Raw genomic sequence first — 23,484 nt, forward strand, 5'->3', positions numbered from 1 at the left:
ATGGACAAATTTGTTCCTCTGAGACAGACAAGAAGGGGTAAGATTAAGGAGCCTTGGATGACGAGAACGGAGGAGCTTCTCGTCAAAAGGAAGAAGGCAACATACGTAAGGTGGAGGAAGCAGGGATCTGGCACAGCTTTAGAGGATTACAGGCTTACGAAAAAGGAGCTCAGAAATGGACTGAGGAGAGCCAGGAGGGGGCACGAAAAAGGCTTGGCAAAAAGGATTAGGGAGAACCCAAAGGCATTTTACTCATACATGAGGAATAAGAGAATGATCAAGGAGAATGTAGGCCCAGTCAGGGATAGAACAGGGAAATTGTGCATGGAATCTGAGCAGGTAGGGAAAGCCCTAAATGAGTTTTTTGCTTTGGTTTTCACTAAGGAAAGGGACCTTGTTGTGAATGAGCACTTTGAGGAGCTGGGAAACAGGCTTGAACAGATCGAGATTGAGGAAGTTGATGTGCTGGAGATTTTGGCAAACATTAAGATTGATAAGTCCCCAGGGCCAGACCAGATTTATCCTAGGCTGCTCCGGGAAGTGAGAAACAAGGTTACTAAGCCGCTGGCGAAGATCTTTGCTTCCTCACTCTCCATGGGAGTCGTACCGGAGGATTGGAGGGAGGCGAATGTTGTTCCTTTCTTCAAGAAGGGGAATAGGGAAATCCCTGGCCATTACAGACCAGTTAGTCTTACGTCTGTGGTCAGCAAGGTTTTTGAAAGAATTCTGAGGGATAGGATTTATGAATATTTGGAAAAGCATCGAGTTGTTAAAGGAAGTCAGCACGGCTTCGAGAGGGGCAGGTCACACCTCACAAATCTTCTTGAGTTCTTTGAGGAGGTGACAAAGCAGGTTGTCGAAGGTCGAGCAATGGATGTGGTGTATATGGACTTCAGCAAGGCATTTGATAAGGTTCCCCATGGTAGGCTCATTCATAAAGTCAGGAGGTACGGGATACAGGGAGATTTCGCTATCTGGATTCAGAATTGGTTGGCTGACAGAAGGCAGAGAGTGGATGTAGATAGAAAGTATTCTGCCTGGAGGTCAGTGGTGATTGGTGTCTCGCAGGGCTCTATTCTTGGGCCTCTGCTCTTGATTATTTTTATAAATGACTTGGATGAGGAGGTTGAGGGGTGGGTTAGTAAGTTTGCCGATGAAACAAAGGTTGATGATGCAGTTGATAGTATCGAGGGCTACTGCAGGCTGCAGCGTGACATTGACAGGATGCAGAGCTGGGATGAGAAATGGCAGATGGAGTTCAACCTGGATAAATGTGAAGTGATGCATTTTGGAAGGTCGAACCTGAATGCTGAATATAGGATTAAAGACAGGATTTTTGGCAGTGTGGAGGAACAGAGGGATCTTGGTGTTCAAGTGCGTAGATCCCTCAAAGTTACCACCTAAGTGGATAAGGTTGTTAAGAAAGCATATGGTGTTTTGGCTTTCATTAGCAGGGAGATCGAGTTTAAGAGCTGCGAGGTTTTGCTGCAGCTCTACCAATCCCTGGTGAGACCACACTTGGAATATTGTGTCCAGTTCTGGTCGCCCTATTAAAGGAAAGATGTGGAGGCTTTGGAGAGGATGCAAAGGAGGTTTACCAGGATGCTGCCTGGACTGGAGGGCTTGTTTTACGAGAGAAGGAGGAAGAGAGATGACCTGATCAAGGTATGCAAGGTAATGAGACACATGGATAGAGTCGATAGCCAGCGACTTTTCCCCAGGGCAGAATTGACTGCCATGAGAGGTCATAGTTTTAAGGTGTTAGGAGGAAGGTATAGAGGAGATGTCAGAAGTAGATTCTTGACGCTGAGAGTTGTGAGCACATGGAATGCATTGCTAGCAGTAATGGTGGAAGCAGAGTCACGAGGGACATTTAAGCAACTGCTGGGCATGCACATGGACAGCAGTGAATTGAGGGGAAAGTAGGTTAGGTTATTTTATTAGGATTAATAAATTAGGATTAATCCTCGACACAACAATGTGGGCCAAAGGGCCTGTACTGTGCTGTACCTCTCTATTTTCTATGTCTATTCATTTCTGACTTTTTCACCAATCTCTGTTTGTTCTTTGTGTTCTCAACAGTTTCCGTTAGCTTGCAGTGCCACCTTAAGATTAAAAGATACATTACTGCTGAAAGGCTGCCCTGGGACTGTTGTGAAAGGCAATGGTTTGTGTGATGCTTGTAGATGAGTGAACACAGATTTACAATAAAGTTTTCTGGTCTCTGTTGCTTCATACTGTGTTTGATGTTCACTTACCTTCAGATGGAAGAATGGAATACTCCAAAGGTTGGAAGATAATTTCCATGGGTAGTGGTGTCCCCAACTTAATTTCAACAGAAGATCCCAGTAGGCTTGATACGTACAATGGGTATGAAATTTCCCAATTTCAATTGAATGCAGGAATGCGTTCAACACAAGACTGTGACATGTATTGTCTGAAACTGTATTCATTGGCATGGTATAGCAGGTCTTCACTAGTGCCTTCATCTATTGGGTCCTGTGTGATTCGAACATCATCATGACATAGTTCCTTGGATGCATTCTCAGGAGCAATTATTGGAACATAGGTGCACTTAGCCCTTTACTCCAAAATAACGAGTAAAATCAGAAACAGAAACATCAGAAACCCATCTCCATGGTTTGGCAACTGAACAAAATCATGACCAGGACAGTTTAGAACTGATATCAAGATTGTAAAAAGAGAAATCATAAGTTCATAGGAATATGGATGCAGGAATAGACTATTTTGCCCCTTGCTCTGCCATTCATCTGGATCATGGCTGATGTTCTATCACAATGCCACTTTCCTGCAGTATTCCCATATTACTTGATGCATCTCATATCGAGAGAATTATCATTCTCTGTCTTGGACTGAGCATCAACACATAAAATAGCCTTTTACAGGGGAACCACAGTCCTAATTAGTGTCCTGGTACAATGGGGGACAGGAGGACTGGAAATACGTTATACAAAAGAAAATGAAGGACTGGATAAGCTGGAAATCAGAAACAAAGGCAGAAATTGCTCAACTGGTCTGGCAGCAAGTGTGGAGAGAAAGCTGAGTTAATGTTTCAAGTCCAGTGATTCAACAGTTCTGATGTTGCAGTATTATTTGGACAGGCTGCATGAATGGACAAATGCAGTGAAATGTGGATAAATGTGAGATGGTGGCAGTGGGGTTGGCAGCATTTGGCTCCTGAGCTCAGATGTCAGACTCTCATGGCTCATGTGTTGGGTTCTGATGCATCCACACAACTTCATTGTTGTCTTTCCAGCTGAGCAACGTGATGTTTTGATTTTGGTTTCTCTGGGGCCTCCTCCTGCACCCCGTGCATCCCCGTCCCCGCTCCATCTCGAGTGGTGGCACAGGAAGACGAGCCAGGACCCTGTCGGTCTATGTCTAACAATGGAGGAGGTATGGGATCCAGTTCAGAGGCAGAAGACATGGAAGTGACAGTGCTGCTGATGGTAGAAAAGGAGCACATTGCCAGAAGATAAATGCGAAGTGCTGCATTTTGGAAAGGCAAATCAAGGCAGGACTCACGCACTTAATGGTAAGGCCTTGGGGAGTGCTGCCGAACAAAGAGACCTTGGGCTGCAGATTCATAGTTTCTTGAAAGTGGAGTCACAGGTAGACAGGGTAGTGAAGGCATTTCGTATGCTTGCCTTTATTGGTCAGAGCATTGAGTATAGGAGTTGGGAGGTCATGTTGTGGCTGTATAGAACATTGGTTAGGCCATTTTGGGACACTGCAGATCCCATGAAGTCTTGTGGCTCCAGGTTAAACATGGGCAAGTAAACCTCCTGATGACTACCATATACCGTCCTCCCTCAGGTGGAAATTTAACTGGACTCACCACATAAACACAGTTTCTACAAGAGCAAGTCAAAGGCTAGAAATACTGCAGTGAGTAACTCACCTCCTGACTCCCAAAAGCCTGTCTACCATCTACAAGGAGTGTGATAGAATACTCCCCACCTGCCTGGATGGGCGCAGCTCCAACAACACTCAGGAAACTTGACACCATCCAGGACAAAGTAGCCCGCTTGATTGGCACCACATGCACAACCATCCATTCCCTCCACCATCGACACTCAGTAGCAGCAATGTGTACTATCCACAAGATGCACTGCAGAAATCCTCAGAGAGCACCTTCCAAACCCATGATCACTTCCATCTAGAAGGACAAGGGCAGCAGATACATGGGAACACCACCAGCCTCAAGTTCCTGTCCAAGCCATTCACCATCCTTACTTGGAACTATATCACTGTTACTTCACTGTTGCTGGGTCAGAATCCTGGAACTCCCTCCCTAATGGCATTTTGGGTCAACCTAGAGCAGGTGGTTTGCAGCATTCAAGAAGGCAGCTCACTATCACCTTCTCAAAGCAACTAGGGACGGGCAATAAATGCTGGCTCAGCCAGCAATATCCATATAAATAAATAAATAAATAAATATGTGAGGTGTTGCATTTTGCCAAGGCAAACCAGAGCAGGACCTACACAGTTAATGGTAGGGCTCTGGGGAGTGTGGTTGAACAGAGGGACCCAGGGATGCGAGTTCCTTGAAAGTGACTTTACATGTAGACAGGGTGGTGAAGAGGGCATTTGGCATGCTTACCTTCACTGGTCAGAGCATTGAATACAGGAATTGGGACATCATTTACAACTGTACAAGGCATTGGTCAGGTCACTTTTGGGATACTGTGTATAATTCTGGTCTCCCTGCTATAGGAAGGATGTTGTTAAACTAGAAAGAGAGTGGAAAAAGTTTACAGGATGTTGCCAGGACTGGAGTGCTTGAGTTTTGAGGAGAGGCTGGGGCCTTTTTTCCTTGGAACATCAGAGGCTGAGGTGTGACCTGTAGAGATTTGCAAAATCATGAGAGGCATGGATTGGGTTAATAGCCAAGACCTTTTTCTAAGGGTATGGGAGTCTGAAACTAGAGGGCATAGGTTTAAGGTGAGAGGGGAATGATTTAAAAGGAACCTGAGATGCAGCTCCTTATGTGGAGGGTGGTTCATGCATGGACTGAGCTGTCAGAGGAAATGGCAGAGACAGGAAAAAATTAAAAGATGTTTGGACAGGGACCTGAATAGAAAAGGTTTAGAGGGATATGGGCCAAATGCTAGCAAATAAGACTAGTTTAGCTTGGGAAACCTGGTCGTCATAGATACCTATGTGATCTAAGGAGGTAGATATAGTTCTTGTGGTTAAAGAATCCAGGGATGATGGGGAAGGGCAGGATTTAGGGTGCTGAGCTCAATGATTAGCCATGATCAGATTGAATGGTGGAGCAGGCTTGAAGGCTGAAAGGACCTCCTCATGCTCCTATCTCCGATGTTTTAAAGCCTTTGTCTCCCCAAATGCTCCTCCTTACTCATGGATATGAAGTAATCATGTCAGATCTAGTAATCTGCTGACCCCAATGAAAGATGGGAGGATGCTGACTCTTGAAGATAACTCCTCTCCTGCATTATACCTTTCCCTTCAGTTCTATTGCCTACCTCCCTTAAATATATTGAGTTGCTCCAACTTAGCAATATTAATCCCTCCACATTCCAGTACTCTGCCTCCAATTCCCTGTTGAAGAATTGATTGTTGAGGACTCCCCACACTTGACTCATAGTGGACAAACTGCCAGGGCTGATCACGTTCAGCCCTTGAATGACATGGCTGGGCAGCACAAATGATGAGTGACCAGACCCCTGACCAATACCTGCACAGCTCCTTTACTGTCATCCTGCAACTTCCCAGACTGTTGCACTGGACCCACAGAGATGACTTAAGCCCTCAGAATGACTGACCCTGAGCAGCCAATTGATCGAACTCAAGCTCTGGAATAATATCAGAGGCTCCCCTTTGACTGATGCCACCGGGAGTCCCTGACTAAAGGGTGTCTCCCTGGATTAAACTGAGGACTGTTGACCTCAGACTTTAAAAAATGGTCATCTGGCTGGTGGACATGTAGTGAGTTTCGGACATTTGCAGCAGGCACATAGTGCAGGCATAACACTGACATAGTACAGTGCTGGACAACAAAAGGATTGATTAAGAGGGGGCAATTAGAGTACTAGAATAAGCTTGCAGAGAACGTACAAATTGATTGTGAAAGCTTCTATATGTATGTGAAGAGAAAACATGAGTGAAGACAAATGTAGGTCCCTTGCAGTCAGAAAAAAGAAAAGGTTTAATGGGGATCAAAGAGATGTCAAACCAATTAAAATACTTTTCTGTTCGCTATTCCACATTTACGCTGTGAAAATGAGTTTTGTAATAGGTTGGAAAGGTCTCCACATATCACAGAGTGCTGCAGAATTTTTTTTTTCTCATGGTAGTGTTATTATTGCTCATGGTTTATTTATTATTTAAACATTTAAATACCTAGGATGTCTGAATTGGTAGCAGGTAATTCTGACTTTAGACAATCGTGGAAAGTTTTAATGGGTATCAAAGAGATGTCAAACCAATTAAATATAAATATTTTCTGCTCGCTAATCCACATTTTATGCTGTGAAAGTGAGTTTAATTTGACCTCCTGTTGGACATCTCGCCCAACTTTCAGAATTGTATTAAATGCTCCTAATAATAGATTGGAAGGATTACTGAATTGCCCTTTGGTGTGGAGAATTATTAATGAGGAAGTGTTAATGCCTGCTGAGACAAGGCTGAGGTTAACTGCCTTGCCATTTTGTCCTGTACATCAGTCAGGCTGAAATCTGAACCCAACCATAATGGGTGGGATGCAGGTTTTTCATCCTGTGACAATCACAATCTTTCACACATCGACAGCCAGAAACCATACATTTCCTAATGTGGCATTTGACAGGTGTTCATATGTGAGCCCAAAAAATCACCCCTGTGCCTGCAAACCTATCTCAACTTTGCGTTAAAAATTCTATTATGCTAAAATCCCTCCCTGTCATCCTGTTATCTCTGTAATCTGGGACAACCTCTACAATCCTCCCATTTTCAGTGTTTCTCCAATGCTGGTCTTCTGTTGATATTGAATTTTTAGTATTCTACCATTTTTCAGGCAGAAAATTTCTTCCTCAATTTTCTCTGCCTCTCCGTCCTTGTTAAAGATGCTCATTAAATGTATGTCTTTGATCATTACCTTAATATCACCATGTCAGGGAAAACTAGATCAAGAACTTCCAAGTCTATCCAAGCATCATATCCATCTGGAAATGGTCCAACTAACTATGTCAAATGGGATAGTTGTCCAAGGAATAGTTTCACCCTGTCAAATTCTGCTTATTATGGTCCTGTGAATGAGCTTGGAACAGTTCACTATATAGGAGAAAGTAAGGATTGCAGATGCTGGAGATCAGAGCTTAAAAATGTGTTGCTGGAAGAGCGCAGCAGGTCAGGCAGCATCAAAGGAACAGGAGAATCGACGTTTCGGGCATAAGCCCTTCTCCTGTTCCTTTGATGCTGCCTGACCTGCTGCGCTTTTCCAGCAACACATTTTTAAGCACATTTCACTATATATTAAAGATGCTGTATAAATGTTGAACAAAAGCAATGTGCTCAGCGTGTGAACTTGCACTTTCATTCTGCAGTACAATTAAGTAAATTTTTAAAAATTAATTCGTGGGATGTGGGTGTCGCTGGCTGGTCAGCATTTATTGCACCAGTTTCCTTTTACACATTGCTCAGTCCAATTTAAGCATTCCATCAAATAACATTTGCAAACCAACGTAACTTTTGGGATTCATTTTGCAGCCTTGATTTCATTATTTGCAAATTTTTAGTCCCAATGTTCGTTCTGTCAATAATGTGCCCCTGTGAGAACTTCATAATTACTTCTGCAAATATCCTGGCAACCTGACACAAATGGATTTCTGTTATTACACTAATTCTTGACAGCCAATGTGATAATTATTAGATTTAATTGCTTTTGCCTTTTAATATAATTAAACTAAGTCACCTTGGCATGCTGCCAACAAACCAGCTCCTTAATCATTAAAAAAAATCTATTAATTTTCTACTAATATGCACTACTATCAACACTGCAATGGTTCATTTGAATATCGTTTATAAAAATGAAAATTGTTCAATATCTACCTGCCAGTGAACAGAAACCATTCCTTGGACGATTATCCCGTTTGACATGGTTAGATTAGATTCCCCACAGTGTGGAAACAGCCTTCAGCCCAAGAAGTCCACACCAACCCTCCGAAGAGTAACCCATCCAGACCTATTTCCCTCTGACTAATGTACCTAACACTATGGGCAATTTAGCATGGCCAATTCACCTGACCTGCACATCTTTGGATTGTGGGAGGAAACCAGAGCGCCCGGAGGGAGAACGCCCAGACACGGGGAGAATGTGCAAACTCTACACACAGTCACCTGAGGCAGGAATCAAACCCGGGTCCCTGGTGCTGTGAAACAACAGTGCTAACCACTGAGCCAGATTGATATGATGCTTGGATAGACTTGGAAGTTCTTTTCCCTGATCTAGTTTTCCCTGCCCTTGAGCACCATATCTGGAATCACTATCATTGGATTTCATGCTAACTCTCATTGACTTCCTTGCTAACATCATTGTGGATGTAACTACAGTATATGGACGACAGTGGTTCAAGAGGCAGCTTACCACCACCTTCTCCAGGGCAACTAGGGATAGACAATAAAAGCTGGCCCAGCTAGCAATGCCCATATTCCAGGTGTGGATAAGGAAATAGTTTCGCAACTATACCTGGGTTCCTTCATCATTCAGCTACTGTTGCTAATTCAACAACTTTAAAGCCAGGAAACCCAATGTCTCCTGATAATTATTTCTGTATCTATATATTACAGTACAATCTTTCAATATCAACTTCTAGCTCTTGTAAATGAGTGATCCTATTGTTTCAATAGGTTTCCCACTGGGATTTTCCTATTGACACGTCTTGATTTGTCATAGAATATTTGCCTGAGTTTTATTGCCAATGTTGAATGTGATGAGCAAGTGATCAATGGGTTAAAAGAATGGAAACTTTTGACCAGGGCACTCAGAGGTCTTCCTTGCTCTTCCTTGAATAGTACTACGGAATATTTTATGTTTAGCTAAGAAGGCAGTTTGGACTTCAGTTAACATCCCATCTGATAGGTGGTACAGTGGCTCAGTGGTTAGCACTGCTGCCTCACAGCCCGAGGGACCTGGGTTTAATTCCACCCTCAGGTGACTGTGTGGAGTTTGCACATCCTCCCTGTGTCAGCGCGGGTTTCCTCTGGGTACTCTGGTTTCCTTTTACAGTCCAAAGATGTGCAGGTTAGGGTGGATTGGCCATCTAAATTGTCCGTAGTGTCCAGACATGTGTCAGTTAGGTGGATTAGCCAAATGAAATGCAGGGTTACAGGGATAGGGTAGTGGGTGTGGATCTGAATGGGATGTCCTGTAGAGGGTTGGGTCAGATAGCCTACTTCCACACTGTAGGGATTCTATGATAGAACTTCAACATGTATAGTATTATCTCAGCCTTCACTGAAGTGTCACCCTGCAATATAAGCTTATGCTTTTGAATTCATTCTCAAAACCACAACCACGATTTTTGTGTGAGAGCCACATACATGACAGATTGAAAGTTCTCATTCCTTGCGCAAAAGCTGTTCTTTTTGGTAAATAGGGATAGATTGTGTTAAGTCAATTGCATTCAAAGATATGAACTGTGAGGGACAGTGGCATCAGAGAATTAATCTCAGGAATTGCAGAGTGTGATAGACAAAAGGGGTTAAGACATTAGCATTTAATAATAAGAAGTGCTAAGTTCTGTAGAAATCAAGGAGGAATAAATGACAAATGCACTTCATTTAATGATAGGAACACCGGGAAAGAAGAAGGCTATTTAATCCCTAAAATCCGCTCTCCCATTCAATGGCTGATTTGTGATCCAATTCTATATACCAGACTTTGTTCACATTCCATAATAACATTGGTGAACACAAACCATCAGTATTAGTTTTCAATTGAACAAATGATTTGGCATCAATTGGCCTTCATAGAGAGTTCCTATTTTCTAGGAATGTGTAGGAATGTGTTCCAACTTCACCCTATAAGCCTGGCTCTAGTTTCCACACTATGTTTCATCCCAAGGATGCCAGCTTGAGGTACTGTATCTATACCTTAAAATACCCTATACAGCTCTGTTTAGGTCAAGATGGTTAAGTAGCCAGGGGTCATCCAAGTGCAGGTAGCAGTACAGAGCAAAGGCATTGAGGTCTGAAATTCCCGTAAATCAGGACTCCTGAATTATGACAAAAGGTTGATAAAAACATGGATTTTTCAGTCTGGAAGGAAGACATCAGAAAAACAATCATCATATCATGTACAATTAATTGCTTCATTGCTCAAAATGTTGAGTATTGTTGAATAAAGGGAAACATTTCCAGTGAATGCCTCTTCCTCAGCAATACAATTATGCTAATTAACATGATCATTACTAATTAGTGCGAAGAAACATGATTGATTTGGCCCTCAAACCTGTTCTGGATCCGAACCTCAACTCATTTGCTTGCCTTTACCCTTTATCTCTTTAATCTGACCTACAAAGAAACCTATTGATCTCAATCTTGAAACTTACAACTGCTGCAGCATTCAGACAGCTTTGGGAGGTCAAATTCCAGGTTTATACTTCTGCTGGTATGTAAAAAGTAATTTCTGTTTATATTGCTAAATGGTGAGTTCAGATTTTAAAATTAGCTTCTCACAGGTCATGGCCTCAATATCTTTGATGTTGCATTTTCTTATTTTTCTCAGACTTAGTAGCCGGTGTCCAAGTTCAGTGGGGAACAGGGAAAGTAAATGGAATGTTGACCTTTATCTCAAAAGAAATGGATAATAAAAGTAGGGAGGTCTTGCTAAAACTATACATGGCACTAGTCAAACCACAACTGGAATACTGTGAACAGTTTTGGACTCCTTAGCTAAGGAAATATATGTTGCCATTCAACATAGTCCAGTGAAGGTTCACTAGACTATTCATAGCTTAGAGGTGAAGTAACACCATAGAAGCCGGTATCCATCACTGAGTCACCCTTTATTTACACATGCTTAATACTTGACACTGGTCCAGCTTCCTCAAACCAGCTCTCAGAGTCAAAAAAATCCACTCTTTATATCCGTCAGCCAGAGCTCCCTGATTGGATCAGATTAACAGCCCCAGTCAAGGAACACATATACTATGAGGTCCATCTGGCTGATCTCATTACAATCATTACAGAGGGATTTTTTTTATGATGAGGTTGAGTAGTTTGGGCATGTATTCATTGGAGTTTATAAGAATGAGATGCAATCTTATGGAAATGTACAGAATTCTTAGAGGGCGAGACAGAGGAAAAGCAGAAAGGTTATTTCCCCTATTGGGAGAGCCAAGGACCAGAGGGTGTAATTTCAGAATAAAGGGTTTCCCTTTTAAGATGGAGAGAAGAAGGAATTTCTTGTCTGAGATTAATGAATCTGTGGAATTCTTTACTGTACAGGGCTGATGAGGCTGGGTCATTAACTATGTTCAAACATATGATAGTCATGTTGTAGTCAGTGAGAGAATTAAGGGTTATAAAGAAAATCATGAAAATGGAGTTGAAGATTATCATATCAGCCAAGATGCCATTGACTGATAGAGCAGACCTGATGGGCTGAATGGCCTACTACCTCTCTACATCTTATAGCCTTAATAGGTAATAACCGTCCATTCTCTTTTGCTCAAGAAAACTTTGGAATTGGCTCTCCTTCATCTTTGATTTAAGTATAATTAAAGTGTAATATTTACATCCTAAAAAAAGAAATAAAAAATGTTATTGTAACTGACAGAGAGGGAGTTAAAACAGAAGGGAGCCTGCTCTGTTATGTCACACAATCAGTATGTTAATGTACCTTTTAGAGATTTGCTCATGACATGCTATTAAGGGATATTTCTCTGCTGTAAATTCATAGCTTAATGTGAGCATCGGCACTTATGTATCTGTGAATGTAATGCTTGTACATAGTAGTTAGTTGGTGTAAACAATTGAATTATTCAATCCTGAAATATCCATAACCAAAACAGAAATTGGTGGAAAAGCTCAGCAGGTCTGGCATCGTCTGTGGAGAGAAAGCAGAGTTACCCTTTCAGGTCAAGTGACTCTTCCTCGGAAACATCCATGACCTATCTCCTACATTATAGGGGATAATGCAAACATGCTTGGTTAACATTAGCCAGCAAGTTGACTTAAATGATTCAGACTATATACAAACTTATACATACAAAAGGAACAAAATGTTATATTTAAACAAACCTTGCAACACATTCAATGACTCTCCTTTTTAGAAGAATCTGCTGAAGTACCCAAGTTATATGCCCTAATTGGCAACCTATACACCACTTTAAATGGGCACTCTCTTCACTGCTTGATTGCTGTCCCAGTCTCCACCTTAAACATTCACTCCTTCCACCACCATGGCTGCAGTGTATTCCAACTTCCCCAGGTCTGTTGCCAATTTGGAGCTTTACATGTTCAATAATCACAATGTTGTGCCCTAGAAATGCCAAAAGATGGGAATAAATTGTGACATTGCTTCTTTTTGAAAACAAAACCCAACCCTAATATAAGAGAATAAAATGCTAATTCCCTAATCTCACACTTGCAGCACATATGAGTTGAACAATCAGGAAGATGCTGCTGGAGCCATGTCTCCAACCTACATTCCCACTGAATATGGCTTCCCTGTGGGACTGAAGCTTTGTTAAATTGGTCTGTAAATGATTTATTACAATTGCTGTTGGCCACTTCTTCTAACAGTCCATGAATCCACAATGCAATTACTTACGGCAGGGCTGAAGCTTTCTGCATTTATTTATATCAGTATTTCAGCCTTCATAAAAATTAAAATTAAAAATTGAATTAAAATGCACACAGTCATAATCACTGAAATTCTTTTCAAGCAAATATCAGAACAGCAGGCACGATTCTGTGCTCATGATTTATTTCGGGCAACTTGACTGATCAAGGGCCTATTGCAAATAATGAATTGAGATCTCATTAAGGAGAAGTGAACCATTAGAAATTGTAATGTTGCTACAAAAGTTCAGCTTTCACTGTGTGAAACAACAGCTAATCTTGTCAAAACAATCAAATTCTCCATATTTCACACAAGCTGAAACAATTTGTAATGAATGTACACTGAGCAACTAATTACATCAGACGTTATTAATTGAGAAAATTCAACTCATGTCTGATTGCTCCATACTTATTAACATTAAAGATGCATAATGTAAAATATGTAGTTAGGCAAAAAAAAGTTGAGACTCTTATTTACATGACAGAGGGGTTTTGACTTGCTATTCTGTTCACTGCTGTTTGCTAATAATGATGCTTCTTCATTTGCATTAAAGACACATGCAACCTGAAGTAAAGCTACATTCTTGCCTGCTCTCTCATTCAGTTAGCTTAAGGCTGACCTGTATCTTAACTTTACTTACTCACTCTAGTCCTCCACTCCTTCATATCTTTACTGAGCAGAATTTAATTTCTTAATGGGGTGAGCATTTTGGGAGAGAGATTTCCATTTTGTACAGAGAGTTCTGCTCAGTGTTTTTACCTTTCCACGTTTACTTCTCAAAGAAAATATTAAAATACAAAATGCAACAACTGTTGCTAATCACAATCTATCCCATTGTTTCCAGTGTACCTGTCTGTTATTTATTACTTACGTCAACAAAGGGAGGGCTTTGGGCCAGGTGCTGGCAGTTGGGCTAGATTGGGTTGGAATATCTGGTCGGCATGGACGAGTTGGACCAAAGGGTCAGTTTCCGTGCTGTAAATCTCTATGACCCTATGGGATGGCACTGCTGCCTCACAGCACCAGGGCCCCAGGTTCAATTCCAGCCTCGGGTGACTGTCTGTGTGGAGTTTGCACATTCTCCCCATGTCTGTGTGGGTTTCCTCCCACAGTCCAAAGATGTACAGGTCAGGTGAATTGGCTATGCTAAATTGCCCATAGTGTTAGGTGCATTAGTCAGAGGAAAATGGGTGTGGGTGGGTTACTCTTCGGAGGATTGGTGTGGACTAGCTAGGCTGAAGGGCCTGTTTCCAAACTATAGGGAATCTAATCTAATCTTTACAGTATGGAAACAGATCCTTCAGTCTATGCAGAACATACTCCCAAATTAACCCACCTACTTGCTCCTGGCCTATATCCTTCCAAACCTTTCCCATTCATATACTTATTCAAATATTTTTTAAACATTGTCATTGTATCCACATCCACCAATTCATCAGGAAGTGCATTCCACATGCGAACCATCTCTGTGTAAAGCATTTGCCCGTTGTCTTTTTTAAATCTTTCTCCCCCATCTTAAAAATGTGCTTCCTAATCTTGAAATCCCTCAAGTTAGGTGTAGTGATTGGAACCAGGTGGGCCTCATTGGCTATGAGGTCCTTGATTGGGGTTGCTAATCTGGGCCAATCAGGAATGCCCGAGCTCACCAATATAAGCAGGAGCTACCCTCCCCTTCACTGTTTTGATCACACAGCACTGCCCTTTGATGTGAAGGGCAGTGTTTGTCACTGGCCACCCGGGTGTTTTCCTATCTTCCTGGTGGTGGAAATTGAATAAAGATTGGTGCACTTTGTGTCTTTCACTGTGTCTCACACCTGCACACACACACCATGGGTGCTGGGGAAAAAAAATAAGCACTACCGCAGTTAGGTGGTAGTGTGGGGGTTAAAGGGAAAAAAAAATATATAAGCAGGAGCTACCCTCCCCTTCACTGTTTTGATCACACAGCACTGCCCTTTGATGTGAAGGGCAGTATTTGTCACTGGCCACCCGGGTGTTTTCCTATCTTCCTGGTGGTGGAAATTGAATAAAGATTCGTGCACTTTGTCTTCCACTGTGTCTCACACCTGCACACACACACCATGGGTGCTGGGGATAAAATAAGCACTACCGCACTTAGGTGGTAGTGTGGGGGTTAAAAAGAAAAAAAGAAAAAAAATATATAAGCAGGAGCTACCCTCCCCTTCACTGTTTTGATCACACAGCACTGCCCTTTGATGTGAAGGGCAGTGTTTGTCACTGGCCACCCGGGTATTTTCCTATCTTCCTGGTGGTGGAATTTGAATAAAGATTGGTGCACTTTGTGTCTTTCACTGTGTCTCACACCTGCACACACACACCATGGGTGCTGGGGATAAAATAAATAAAAAAGAAAAAAAAAAAAAATATATAAGCAGGAGCTTCGAATCTTTTCAGTTGAAGACTGACTCTGATCTGCTGGCCTCAGGCAGTGTACTGTGCACAAGTAATGAAAAGGTGACTTAGTGACGGGATACTGGCCTCTGTGAAGTCATTTCACAGGGAAGAGATTAGATTAGATTAGATTACTTACAGTGTGGAAACAGGCCCTTCGGCCTAACAAGTCCACACCGCCCCGCCGAAGCGCAACCCACCCATACTTAATGGGTGGGTTTACGCCTTACCTAACACTACGGACAATTTAGCATGACCAATTCACCTGACCTGCACATCTTTGGACTGTGGGAGGAAACCGGAGCACCCGGAGGAAACCCACGCAAACACGGGGAGAACGTGCAAACTCCACACAGTCAGTCACCTGAGGCGGGAACTGAACCCGGGTCTCCGGCGCTGTGAGGCAGCAGTGCTAACCACTGTGCCACCGTGCCACCCACTACCATTAACTCTATTTATACCCCTCATTGTTTTATAAACTTCTATAAGGTCACCTCTCAACTTCCTATGCTCTAGTGGAAAAAATCCCAACCTTTCTTTACAATTCAAACCTTCCATCCTCGGCAACATCCTAGTAAATCTCTTTTGAACCCTCTCCAGCTTAATAATATCCTTCCTGTAACTGGGCGACCAGAACTGGACACAGTATTCCAGAAAAGGCCTCACCAGTGTCTGTATAACTTTGACATGACTCCCTAACTTGTAAACTCAAAAGACTGAGTAATGAAGGCAAGCTGCCAAATGTCTTTTTTTACAATTCTGTCAATGTGACCCAAACTTCAAAGCATTACGCACCTGCTTTACATAACTACCCAATGCCTTACCATCGTTGTATAAGCCCTATCCTTGTTTGTTGTACCAAAATGCAATACCTCACATCGATCCAAATTGAACTCCACCTGCCACTTTCAGCTCATTGATCCATTCGATTAAGATCCCTTTGTAATAGAAAACTTTCTTCACTATCAACTATGCCACCAATTAAATAACAGACAAAAGAGAACCCAGAACCAATCCATTTAAAAAAACTGTTGGCGACAGTACTCCTATCTGAAAAGCAACCCTCCACCATTACTCTCCTGCCATGAAGCCAATTGGCCCATGTGACCTAACTTTACTAATTAGTCTACCATGTGGAACTTTATTGAAGGTTTTACTCAAGTCCAAGTAAACAATGTCTACTGTTCTGCCCTCATCAATCTTTTTGGTAAATTCCTCAAAAAACTCTGTCAAGTTTGTGAGACATGATTTTCTCGCACAAAACCATGCTGACTGTCCCTAATCAATGTTTGCCTCTCTAACTGTCCATAAATACTATCTTTTATAATCACCTCCAACAATTAACCCACAACAGAAGTCTGACTCACAGTTCTATACTTCCCCATTTTCTCCTTACAGCCTTTCTTAAACAAAGGTACAACATTAGCCACCCTCCCAGTCATCAGGCACCCCTAGTTACAGATGATGCAAATATTTCTGCAAGGAGTCTCACAATTTCCTCCCTTATTTCCCACTCTGGAATATATTAGGCCAGGTTCCCAAGATTTATCCACCTTTATATCCTCCCAAACTTCCTCTTCCATAATGGTAACTGTATCTAAAACATCAATCTATTTCTCTGCATTCCATTTCTTTCTTCACAACAAGGGGGCAGATGGAAGGAGGAGGAACCGACAAAACGCCATCCCATATTCCCAATTCCTTTGTCCTACACCTCCTCCCACCCTGCCCACCCTGCCCCCCTGTAAAAATGCCATCCCATATTCCCAATTCCTTCGTCTCCGCCGCATCTGCTCCCAGGAAGACCAGTTCCAAATCCATACAACCCAGATGGCCTCCTTCTTCAAGGACCGCAATTTCCCCTCAGACGTGGTCGACGAAGCCCTCCACCACATCTCTTCCACTTCCCGCTCCTCTGCCCTTGAACCCCGCCCCTCCAACCGCCACCAGGACAGAACCCCACTGGTCCTCACCTACCACCCCACCAACCTCCATGTACAGCATATCATCCGCCGTCATTTCCGCCACCTCCAAACGGACCCCACCACCAGGGATATATTTCCCTCCCCTCCCCTATCAGCATTCCGAAAATACCAATCCCTCCATGACTCCCTCGTCAGGTCCACACCCCCCACCAACCCAATATCCACTCCCGGCACCTTCCCCTGCAACCGCAAGAAATGCAAAACTTGCGCCCACACCTCCCCCCTTACTTCCCTCCAAGGCCCCAAGGGATACTTCCATATCCACCACAAATTCACCTGCACCTCCACACACATCATCTATTGCATCCGCTGCACCCGATGTGGCCTCCTCTATATTGGGGAGACAGGCCGCCTACTTGCGGAACGTTTCAGAGAACACCTCTGGGAGACCCGGTCCAACCAACCCAACCACCCCGTGGCTCAACACTTCAACTCCCCCTCCCACTCCACCAAGGACATGCAGGTCCTTGGACTCCTCCATCGCCGCTCCATAGCAACACGACGGTTGGAGGAAGAGCATCTCATCTTCCACCTAGGAACCCTCCAACCACAAGGGATGAACTCAGATTTCTCCAGTTTCCTTATTTCCCCTCCCCAAACCTTGTCTCAGTCAAATCCCTCGAACTCAGCACCACCTTCCTAACCTGCAATCTTTTTCCTGACCTCTCCGCCCCCACCCCACTCCGGCCTATCACCCTCACCTTAACCTCCTTCCACCTATCGCATTTCCAATGCCCCTCCCCCAAGTCCCTCCTCCCTACCTTTTATCTTAGCCTGCTGGACACACTTTCCTCATTCCTGAAGAAGGGCTTATGCCCGAAACGTCGATTCTCCTGTTCCTTGGATGCTGCCTGACCTGCTGCGCTGTTCCAGCAACACATTTTCAGCTTTTCCTTTTCCATACCAATTTTGAAACTAATAGAATTATGATTTTGAGAACCAAAGTATTCCCTCACTTTTACTTCAGTCACCTGCCCTGCCTTATTGTCCAAAAGAAGGTTTAGTTTTGTTCCTTCTCTAGCAGGAGCATCCCTCCTTTCTTGCCTTCTTTCCTATCCTTCTTACAGCATCTAAAACCTGGAACATTGAGCTGCCCATCTTGTCCATCTCTCAGCCAACTTTCTGTAATATCTATGCCATCCCATGTTCTTAAACATGTCCTGAGTTCATCAGCCTTATCTGTAGGACCCCTTGCATTGAAATAAATGCAATTTAGTTCTTCAGTGTTACTACATACTCTGACCGTCTCTTGTTTTTTTTTCTAATTGATGTGCTCTCTTCACATTCAGAACCTTCCCCATCAATCTTTCTATTTATGCTGCTACTTAGAATTCTTCCACTTTCCCTCACTATTAGCATAAAGTCTCCCTCAATGGGACAAGTAAATCCCACCGCCAAGACCTTTTCCAGGTCAGGTTAGACCCACCCTTTTTGAAAAAGTTATTTCTATCCCAAAAAACATTCCAATTGTCTAAAAACCTGAATCCCTGAAAAGTACACCATCTCTCCAGCTGTTAATTTATCTCCTTTATCATTTTGTTTTAACCCTCGTTTGAGTTTGGCATTGGGAGTAAACCTGTTCAGGCAGCATCCGAGGAGCAGTAAAATCGTCGTTTCAGGCAAAAGCCTGATGAAGGGCTTTTGCCCGAAACGTCGATTTTACTGCTCCTCAGATGCTGCCTGAACTGCTGTGCTTTTGCAGCACGACTAATCCAGAATCTGGTTTCCAGCATCTGCAGTCATTGTTTTTACCTATTGGGGGTAAACCAGAGAGTATTATTTTTAAGGTTCTATTTTTTAATCTTCTAGGAGAAAGTGAGGACTGCAGATGCTGGAGATCAGAGCGGAAAATGTTTTGCTGGAAAAGCGCAGCAGGTCAGGCAGCATCCAAGGATCTTCCTTGGATGCTGCCTGACCTGCTGCGCTTTTCCAGCAACACATTTTCAGTGTTTAACCTTCTACCCAATCTCGTAAATTCACTCTGTGCTGCTTTAATCTTTTTCCCAAAAATGTTATTCCTACCAATGTGTACAATAATTTCTGACTTCTCAATCTCACCTTTAACAATATGCTTGAAAGGTTTAGAGACATCTTTCATCCCAGCATCAGGAAAGCAACAATCATCCTAAATTTACCATCACTGCCACAGAATCTCCCATCTATTCCCCTGACAGAAGAGTCCCTTATGACAATAATTATTTTAAATGTTGTCAATTAGTGCCTTAACATAAGAATCACTCCAAGTGTCCACCCTTAGCAGGACTTATACACTTAATGGTAAGGTCCTAGGGAGTGTTGCTGAATAAAGAGACCTTGGAGTGCAGGTTCATAACTCCTTGAAAGTGGAATCGCAGGTAGATAGGATAGTGAAGAAGGCTTTTGGTATGCTTTCCTTTATTGGTCAGGGAATTGACTACAGGGGTTGGGAGGTCATGTTACGGCTGTACAGGACATTGGTTAGGCCACTTTTGGAATATTGCTTGCAATTCTGGTCTCCTTTCTATCGGAAAGATGTTGTGAAATTTGAAAGTGTTCAGAAAAGATTTACAAGGATGTTGCCAGGGTTGGAGGATTTGAGCTATAGGGAGAGTCTGAACAGGCTGGGGCTGTTTCCCCTGGAGTGTCAGAGGCTGAGGGGCATGGATAGGGTAAATAGGCAGTCTTTTCCCTGGGGTCGGGGAGTCCAGAACTAGAGGGCATAGGTTTAGGGTGAGAGGCGAAAGATATAAAAGAGACCTGAGGGGCAACCTTTTCACATAGAGGGTGGTACATAGAACATAGAACATAGAAGAATACAGCGCAGTACAAGCCCTTTGGCCCTCGATGTTGCGCCGATCCAAGCCCACCTAACCTACACTAGCCCACTATCCTCCATATGCCTATCCAATGCCCGCTTAAATGCCCATAATGAGGGAGAGTCCACCACTGCTATTGGCAGGGCATTCCATGAACTCACGACTCGCTGAGTAAAGAACCTACCCCTAACATCTGTCCTATACCTACCACCACTTAATTTAAAGCTATGCCCCCTCGTAATAGCTGACTCCATACGTGGAAAAAGGTTCTCACGGTCAACCCTATCTAAACCCCTAATCATCTTGTACACCTCTATCAAGTCACCCCTAAACCTTCTTTTCTCCAATGAAAACAACCCCAAGTGCCTCAGCCTTTCCTCATACGATCTTCCTACCATACCAGGCAACATCCTGGTAAACCTCCTCTGCACCCGCTCCAGTGCCTCCACATCCTTCCTATAGTATGGCGACCAAAACTGCACACAATACTCCAGGTGCGGCCGCACCAGAGTCTTATACAACTGCAACATGATCTCAGGACTCCGGAACTCAATTCCTCTACCAATAAAAGCCAGTACGCCATATGCCTTCTTCACCGCACTATTTGGGTGGCAACTTTCAAAGATCTGTGTACATGGACACCAAGATCCCTCTGCTCATCCACACTACCAAGTATCCGACCATTAGCCCAGTATCCCATCTTTTTGTTACTCCTACCAAAGTGAATCACTTCACACTTAGCTACATTGAACTCCATTTGCCACCTTTCTGCCCAGTTCTGCAGCTTATCTATATCCTGCTGTAACCTGCCACATCCTTCCTCACTGTCAACAACTCCTCCGACTTTCGTATCATACGCAAACTTGCTCACCCAACCTTCTAGCCCCTCCTCCAGGTCATTTATAAAAATGACAAACAGCAATGGTCCCAAAACAGATCCTTGCGGAACACCGCTAGTAACGGCACTCCAAGATGAAACTTTACCATCAACTGCGCCCCTCTGTCTTCTTCCAGTCAGCTAATTCCTAATCCAAACCTCCAACTCACCCTCAATGCCATACCTCCGTATTTTTTGAAGTAGCCTACCATGGGGAACCTTATCAAGCGCCTTACTAAAATCCACATACACCACATCTACCGCTTTACCCTCGTCCACCTCCTTAGTCACCTTCTCAAAGAATTCAATAAGGTTTGTGAGGCATGACCTGCCCTTCACAAAACCATGCTGACTATCCTTGATCACATTATTCCTATCCAGATGTTCATAAATCCTATCCTTTACAATTCTCTCTAAGACTTTGCACACAACAGAAGTGAGACTCACCGGCCTATAGTTACTAGGGTTATCCCTACTCCCCTTTTTGAACAAGGGAACCACATTTGCTAGCCTCCAGTCTTCTGGCACTACTCCTGTAGACAACGAGGACATAAAAATCAAGGCCCAATGGCTCTGCAATTTCCTCCCTTGCTTCCCAGAGAATCCTAGGATAATTGCCATCAGGCCCGGGGGACTTATCTATTTTCACCCTTTCCAGAATTTCCAACACCTCTTCCCTACATATCTCTTATATGTGTAAATAGGCTGTCATACTTTTCCACACCCACAAATTGATGGGATTGAATAAATTTTAGGAGCTCCGCAATGGGATTTTTGAGTACAGCCAAGGGGAATTTGCCAGTGTATATATTAATCTTTGTGAATTAATTGCGTGTATGGAAGGAGCTGCCAGAGGAAGTGGTGGAGGCTGGTATGATTGCAACATTTAAGAGGCATTTGGATGGGTATGTGAATAGGAAGGGTTTGGAGGGATATGGGCTGGGTACTGGCAGGTGGGACTAGATTGGGTTGGGATATCTAATCGGCAAGGACGGGTTGGACTGAAGGATCTGTTTCCATGCTGTACATCTCTATGACTCTTTGGCTCTATAATTGACTGCCTTTCCATATGCCTCGGAGAGATTATCCCCTTCAACAGTTCCAAACTGAATGACTATTTGAAAGAGGAGTAGCCACTGGAGACTTTTGAACTCCCTTCTTACCTTTCCGGACAATCATCCATCCAACCAACTGATCCTGCTATGTAATAACTTTTCCAAATCTGCCAGCCATCTCATATTATATATACCTTAAATAACATTAAGCCTAAAAAAAAGGAACTTTTAATAACATCTGATATATAAAATGCATTACCTTTCATTACCTACAGAAAGTAATGTTAAAATGGAAAAACACCTGTAGAATTTCCTGAAAGAAAAACGTTGCTCCTTATTTTAAAAAGAGACTGTTTGGCTTTTCAAGAAAAACTTTTGCAATGTAAAAAGAAACTCTTTAAAATGAATATAGATTTTTTTTCGCTTCTAAGCTTAGAATATATTAAAAAAAAACTCAGCACATCCAAAATTGAACACATCCAAAAAGCTTGTAAAGAAAATTCTGAATTGAAAAGAAAGTCACAATCAACTCCTGCAATGTGGAAAAGCTCCCATTAAAACATATAGATTTTTTAAAGCTTCTAAGTTCAGATTAATAAAAATTTAGCCATTCTCTATGGACTCCAAAAAGCTTTTTTAAAAAAATTCCAATTGAAAAAAATAGTGACTTTTTTTCTGTATGGACGTTTTGGCTTTTTTGAATGTTAAGGAAATAAAATGAATAAAAATATTACATTAGTGAAATATAATAACTGTAATAAAATGATAATAAATCTTTAACTAAGCCTATAATCGCAGGAGCTGCTGCAAGATCAATATAGCTCCAGCGAGACAGTAGTCCAGTGACTTGGATGATCAGCCACGATTATATTGAATGGTGGAGCTTTCCCAAATGGCTTATTCCTGCTCTTATTTCGTACGCTTCTGTTTATGAATGAAAATCTGCTGTCCTTTCCTTGCTATACACTGTGCATGGCTCTTTTATGGTGGGTTGTACTCTTAACTGCTCTCTGCACTGACTTAGCAAAATTGTGAAGAAGCGGTTTACCAGTGCCTTTCCAAATGAAATTAGGGATGGGCAATAAATGTTGACTTTGTCGGTGATGCTCAGATCTTGTGAATAAGATGCATACTTGTAATAAAGCCTCTTGCTAATGGAGGAATCTAATTGAATGTTAAAGATGCATCTCTCATGAGGCCAACCAAATCATAAAGACTAGGGTAGAGGAAAAGACAAAGGGAAAAGTTATGATTTTATGAAAGTAATGGGTTTATACAGCTTATTAATTGAAATGTATAAATTGCAATATATTAAACATAGGCAGAAATTTATTTCCGCAAGCTTTAATGTACACTTGGCTAGTGTGTAAAATATCCATGTGATGCACTGCACCAGCTCACCAAGGCATCTTTGATACCACTCTCCAAACTGCTAACCTCTACTGCCTAGAAAGATAGGGCAGTAGTCACTGGGAACACCGCTATCAGCAAGTTCTTTTTGAAGCCTCACACCATCGTGACTTGAAACTATATCACCACTTGTTCGCTG

This window comes from Chiloscyllium plagiosum, unplaced genomic scaffold (assembly GCF_037043375.1).
Source record: "Chiloscyllium plagiosum isolate Xiang-an unplaced genomic scaffold, Cpla_swu_hap1 HiC_scaffold_7, whole genome shotgun sequence".
NCBI classification, from domain to species: Eukaryota; Metazoa; Chordata; class Chondrichthyes; order Orectolobiformes; family Hemiscylliidae; genus Chiloscyllium; species Chiloscyllium plagiosum.